The sequence below is a fragment of the Sus scrofa genome, chromosome 4, assembly GCF_054392235.1.
Source record: "Sus scrofa isolate SSC_HxYL_T2T_F1_AM1 chromosome 4, Sscrofa_HxYL_maternal_Yorkshire_Landrace_v2.0, whole genome shotgun sequence".
NCBI lineage: Eukaryota > Metazoa > Chordata > Mammalia > Artiodactyla > Suidae > Sus > Sus scrofa.
In genome coordinates this window covers 44284210-44290948 of record NC_139386.1, presented here as the reverse complement: position 1 = coordinate 44290948, position 6739 = coordinate 44284210, and the positions used below count along the sequence as shown (strand labels likewise).

Here is a 6739-nt window from a genome sequence, read left to right as displayed (position 1 = left end):
TCTATGTATAAATATTTCAAGAATAAAGATTATTTTTGTGCTCTCTGGCTCACTAAAACTCAACAACTTAAAGTATAATATTTACAAAAAAGAAAAGTAACATTTGGGGCCAGTATTCACAGAGCTGTCTCCTAGATAAGGCATTAAGGATGGGAAACCTCCAGCTTCACCTCCATCATCCTGGAAACTAAGGGAGAAAAGCCCTACTGCCAATTCTGTCTCATCTTGATTGCTGGCCAATTCCCGCCCAGCAAGCTATGTTTCACACCCCATTTAGAGCATGTTTGGAGGGGCACCCAAAGATTTGGAAGTAAGCTCAAAAGCTTATCTTGACTCTCCAGACATCAGCAGTGTGAAAAACGGGACTTTTTAAAATAGTGTTTCCTGTTCTTCCTGCTTCTGGTGTAGCCAAAAATTCTGTAGGGATTGTTGTTCTCATGGAATTTTGGCATTTCCTCTGCAAGACACAGCCAGAATCAGGATGTGCAGAGGGACGTGGAAATTGAAACTGATTGAAAAGTCCCCAATAAGGACCACAAAAAAAAAAGGCTGGGGGAGCACATCCTATTGGGGCTAGAATTTACAAGAACACCAACTATAAGAGTACAGTTTTTCTAATAACATCGTTGATGTCCAGCCAACCCCTTATGATTCATTTTCAACACAGGTCTTTTAAGTCAGAATATATGGGATGTCCACATAGACTTACAGCTAGTTACTACTCACTCATTCACTCCAATCTTTGCTTATTTACCACAAACAAGATTGACTGGCAAACAGAAAGAATAGTAAACATTAAAAAAAACTGTGATTTTTTTTTAAAGAGATGTTATTGGGATTAAAATTTTTTTTTCTATAAAGGTATCATTTTTCAAGAGCTGCTCACTAGTATATGAGTTTAAGCATGTAAGTATAGTTTTTGATCTTGATAAAATATAGTAAGTGAAATGTATAGTTAATACTAATATTTAATTGAAGGAAGCAAGTGTAGACAAATCAAACTTTTCCTTTTCATTTTCCAAGATATTCAACAAATTTTCCCCAATCACTGACATTTTTGTTTGAAAATTCTATTGCATTAAAATGGTCATTGCTGGAGTTCTCTTGTGGTGTAGCAGGTGAAGGATCCAGCACTATCACTGCAGTGGCTTGGATTGCTGCTGTGGTGTTGACTTGATCTCTTGCTCAGGAAACATTGGTTAAGATTGCATAGATAAACATATTTTTAATAATTCTTTTATGAAGACTATGTTTGGGTCTGAGTCAGGTTAAGTTTCCATCCTTGAGGTGAATATGCCATTAGGGTAAATGAATAAAGGACATGGCATTTTAAAAAAACCAAGGTATGAGCAAATCCTCTCATTGCCAACAAGAACACAGCATGGCTCTGCTGGCCCACAGGCTGCAGAAGGCTGAGGCCACCTTCAAGGCATTCGAATCAAAAATGTATCTTGATTTTTAAAATTTTTGAATTCTTAGATTTGAGGGGAGAAGACATTTTTCAAGAATTAAGGACAACAAATTATTTTGAAAAGAATTTCAAATATTTAATCCACATTAAATATATGTGCTTTCTATCAGATGAATAATGTGCATGTATAACAAACTTTTTTTTTTTTTTTTTGTCTTTTTGCCACTTCTAGGGCCGCTCCTGTGGCATATGGAGGTTCCCAGGCTAGGGGTCGAATCGGAGCTAGAATATATACCTATGTCTATGCCAGAGCCACAGCAACGCAGGATCCGAGCTGCGTCTGCGACCTACACCACAGCTCACAGCAACGCCGGATCGTTAACCTACTGAGCAAGGGCAGGGACCGAACCGCAACCTCATGGTTCCTAGTCGGATTCGTTAACCACTGCACCATGACGGGAACTCCTACAACAAACTTTTTTAATTTAAAAAATTGAAGTGTGGAGCCGCGGGGAGGAGTCCTGGCTGGGCTGAGTGTGGGGAGCTGCTTGGCAGTGCCAGAGACCAGGCCCCAGAGCCTTGCAGGAGAGAAGGTGGACCGAGAAGGCAGGCCCCGCGAGGCGTGAGGCAGGGAGATGGCAGACAGCTACACGGAGCTGGAGAAGGCGGTCGTCGTCCTGGCGGAAAACTTCTACAAATATGTGTCCAAGCACAGCCTGGTCAAGAACAAGATCAGCAAGAGTAGCTTCCGGAAGATGCTTCAGAAAGAGCTCAACCATATGCTGACGGACACGGGGAACCGAAAGGCTGCTGACAAGCTTATCCAGAACCTGGATGCCAATCATGATGGGCGCATCAGCTTTGATGAGTACTGGACCTTGATAGGGGGCATCACGAGCCCCATCGCCAACCTCATCCGCCAGCAGGAACAGCAAAGCAGCAGCTAGAGGACCCCATCCCCCTGCCCCCACACCGTCCCCAACCCCAATGCTCTTCCTAGGCTCCCTCCTCAGCCTCCTCTGCCCACCCAGGCCCCTGTCCTCTCTTCTCTCTCTAGACCTACTGACCTTGGCTGAACAGGGGTAGAGCAGGGATGTCAGGGTCCCTTTGTGAGTTTCTCAGTCTGGGGGTGCCGCCTTGAGGGTCTCAGTCCCTGGAGCCAGCAGGCCCTGGTGCACCTCTGCAACAATGCTGTCTGGGGCCCCAAGCATTTTCCCACCTGTTCAGTCCAGCTGCCTTTCTAACCTCAGATGTTCCTGCCTGATCCTGGGTACACAGGCTCTCTCTTGACCTTTTGAGGTCAGCCTGCTTCTTCAGCTCTTCCTGCTCTCTGGGGAGCACCAGCAGAGACCTCTCCCCTTTCCCTCGGCTCCTCTGCTGAGTATGGAGACTTCCTGAGACTGCCCTGCAGCTGCCTCTGGGTCTGGGGACAGCTAAGTGGGGCTGAGTCTCCTCCCTCTTCCTCAGCCACTGAAATGGGCAATAAAGGCTGGATTTGGTGTTTGTGTCCCCCTCAAAAAAAAAAAAAAAAAATTGAAGTGTGTTTCGAATGAAACTCTTCTCTTAGTAATATATGAATACTAGGTCTTCTGTAATTGCATATAGAATATTAATAAAACTTTTTTATAAATAGGAGTTACCACTCTGGCACAATGGGTTAATGATCCGACTGGGCTCTCGCATTGCCAGTTAGATCCCTGACACTGCAATGTTGCTGTAGCTGTGGCAAGTTGCAGATGCAGCTTGGAATCCACCCCTGGCTGGAGAACTTCCACATGCTGTGGGTGTGGCTGAAAAAAAATTTTTTTCATAAATATTCAAAGTCCGGAATATTCAAACCAGACTCCATTCATGCCAAGATGGGAGTCCTGCATGACAACAGAGGGAGAAATTCATGGAACAGAACAACTGAGTCACACCCTTTCAGGATGAGTCCACAAGTTCGTATTGAAGGCAAAGCAAGCAGAACCCTCTTTTTCTTTCTTTCTTTTTTTTTTTTTCTTTTCTTTTTTTGTCTTTTCAGGGCCACACCTGTGGCATATGGAAGTTCCCAGGCTAGAGTCAAATCTGAGTAGTAGCTGCCGTCCTACACCACAGCCACAGCAAAAACTGGATCCGAGTCTCATCTGTGACATTCACCATGGCTCACAGGAACGCCAGATCCTTTAACCCACTGAGCGAGGCCAGGGATCAAACCCACGTCCGCATGGATACTAGTTGGATTTGTTACTGCTGAGCTACAACGGGAACTCCAGAGCCGTGTTTTGAAGTTATATAGCAGAACTCAGGAAGTCTTCAAATGATGTAAGCTCTAGCACCATTTTGAATCAGGCCTTCACCACTTATATAGGCAGCAGGAAGAAAGGTGAAAGACATGGCTTTGTAGTTAGCCCCCCTGGGTATAAATTTTGAATCTATCTCTTGCTACCTGTATAACCTCAGGGAAGTCACTTAGCCCCTCTCTGAGTTCCAGCTTCCCATCAGTAATGTGAATATAATAATGTCTATCTCATAGATTTGAAATAAACTTATGTCAGAGAATATATACCTATATCTATATTCATACACATAGGTGAAAGAATATAGACATATTTAATTATCTCCTGGACATGCTAAGTGATCAATTAATGCTGGGTTACATCCTTTTCCCTCCCTTCTGTTGGAATAGGAGTTAAAGTAGCCTATCAGGGCCAGAATTAAAGTAAAAGAGCAAAAGTCATGCTTTCTGGAGATCTCTTACTAAATAGCCTTTACTGTAAAAAATGAAGTGTATACACTATGACTCAGAGCTGTGGGAAAGGTACCTTTCTCACTTTTGAAGCTGCCTTTTGCTATTCTTCAGTCTCTGTCCCTATTAGTTTTGGTGGAAATCGGTGGTGACTGTGGGCAATGGTCGGTATGGTTTGATGTGGGATGGTGACAAATTGGGCAGTTAAAAGCATAGACAATTTTAGAAAAGTTTTAGTCAGATAATTTAAAGTTTATGTCCTATGAAGGTGTTTTTCTTGCAGTGGCCTCCCTTTCTCATTTAAAAAAATGACAATCCAAGTTTTTGTAACTTATCGTGACTGGGGAAGTGGCCCCACTCCACCCTGTCTTCTGTAACCTTGTTACTACCTGTCCTTTCCTGATGCAACCGGAATGCCCTTGACTCAGTGGAAATACCATGAACAATGTGATTCACAAAAAAATGGGTGACTTCAGTTTACTGTTAAATATAAAACTATGTTCTTATTTTAACATTCATGTTTTGCTATTCACCTCTGGGTACAGACAGATCTGTGAGAATGGAGCTGATGTTCTTCTTTATCCGGAGTATTACAACCATTGACGTCAGAGTATCTGAAGAGTTTTGCCCCAAGTCCTCTGTGCACAGATGTGTCTCCTCCTGAGAAATACTGAGGGATGTGGGCTTTCTCAGAAAACTGCTGTCATGGGCAGTGGTTTTGGAAGTCTGTAGCATGTAAGAAACTAGAAGACTTGATAGAAGGCACAATAGACTACTTTGCTGACTACCATGGTGTCTATCCCAGCTCCTGGAATTGTCAAGAGGTGTGAAGGCGGTCAGGTTCCTTCAATGAAGGACCTCTTTGACCAGTGTGGGATACAGGAAATTCCTCCTTCGGGGAACCTCGAAGTTGCCTGCTATGTAAGCAGAGCCACCTGTAGTTTGGCTCAGAGTTCAATATTCAGGATTCTTTGCTGCAATTCTTTCCTGCTACTGTATACACCAATACATTTGCATTCATTCCTATACCTTAGATGTGGCTTTGGGTTCCTCTTGCTTTTAATTTTTGGTTTTTGTGGTAAAATGTAATTAAGACTTACCTTGATGTCTCATGCCCTTCAGGTTAGAGCATCTTAGACATTACACCCTGCTCTGGCTGTGCCCTAGGCTCTCAACCCCTAGCTCTGTCCAAGGCCTGGTACCTCAGGGAGTGGGGGGGTCCCAACCAAAGACATTCAAGCCAGCAAAATAATATCAATTAAATTGTAATATTTTCTAAAATATATGTAGCATAGTTTAAACAGTAACGTTCTCCCAAATTGGATGATATTTGCCTATTGCCTATTTCATTGGTTCTATTGTTCTGAATTACATTTAGATTATATCTTCATTGGTATAACCAAGGCATGAAAGTAAAAGTGGGGTTAAAATAAAGAATGGAGTTTCTGTTGGGGCACAGCAGAAATGAATCTGACTAGTAAACATGAGGCTGCGGGTTCAATCCCTGGCCTTGCTCACTGGGTTAAGGATCCGGCATTGCTGTGAGCTGTGGTGTGGGTCACAGATGCAGCTCGGAACCTGCATTGCTGTGGCTGTGGTGTAGGACAGCATCTGTAGCTCCGATTCAAGCCCTAGCGTGGGAACCTCCATATGTCACGGGTGTGGCCCTAAAAAGCAAAATAATAATAATAATAATAATAATAATAATGATAATAATTAATAGAATAAAGACCCAAAGCAAACAGGGGATAGAGAAGATCACAAAGGGAGGAGGACCCCAGGCGTTCAGGATTAGAAGAACAAGAAATTGGACTTTATTCTTGCCTAAGCGTGATTTTGGTGGAACTACCATTTAGGGAACCTGTTCTATGTGGCAGATCCTGAGCCAGGAGCTTATCTGTGATGTCTGTTTCGTCCTCCCTGCAACACTGGGCAATGTGAATGCTTTACCTTAAAGGGGAGTTTGGTTCAGAGAGATGAAATAATTTGCCATCAGAAATAAGTGCCAGAGCAGGGATTCGAATCTACCTCTCTTGAACAAAACTGCTCCTGCCCCTTCCACAGTTTGCACCCTGGGAAGAAGATAACCACAGAGGGGACTTGTCATCCTGCTTAACATCTGCTCTTGTTCCAATACTTCCCCAACCTTTTCAGGTGGACAAATAAGCCCACATGCATTTCACTTGGGCTAAGTCTCCCTTTGTTTAGGGCAGGAAATCTCTGCGCTGAAGTATTTATTAAGTGCCCACATCTGCATAACACCTTGCTACCAAAAGAGACAATAAAAAGCAGGTGAAAATGACAAAGGCCCTGCCCTCTGGAACTTTACAATCAATAACAGATGGACAAGAATTTCAGAAAGGGGGACCCAGCTCTCAAATACATGCTGAGAAATTATTGGAGACTCAGAGTCAAGCTAGTTCTGGCACAGGACGGGCCCAAGTGAAAACACAGGATCTCCCTCAGGGTCTGACTAGCTAAGCTTCTGTCGTGATGAGGGAGCAAGGGTGGAGGGTGGGCTGTGGCCATTTTCACCTGGACAGTGATAATCTCCCCAGACCTCAGGTTTACCCAGGCTCTTTACTCATCCACTGTCACGC

General features: G+C 43.6%; 1 pseudogene across 1 annotated transcript; it reads left to right on the top strand.

Annotated features, from left to right (window-relative positions):
- Positions 1–1921: 1921 nt before the first annotated feature.
- LOC100737436 (protein S100-A16 pseudogene) lies at positions 1922–2399 on the top strand (annotated as a pseudogene). Its single transcript, XR_001308141.3, has one exon. The product of XR_001308141.3 is annotated as a protein S100-A16 pseudogene (transcript).
- The last annotated feature ends 4340 nt before the right edge of the window (positions 2400–6739 follow it).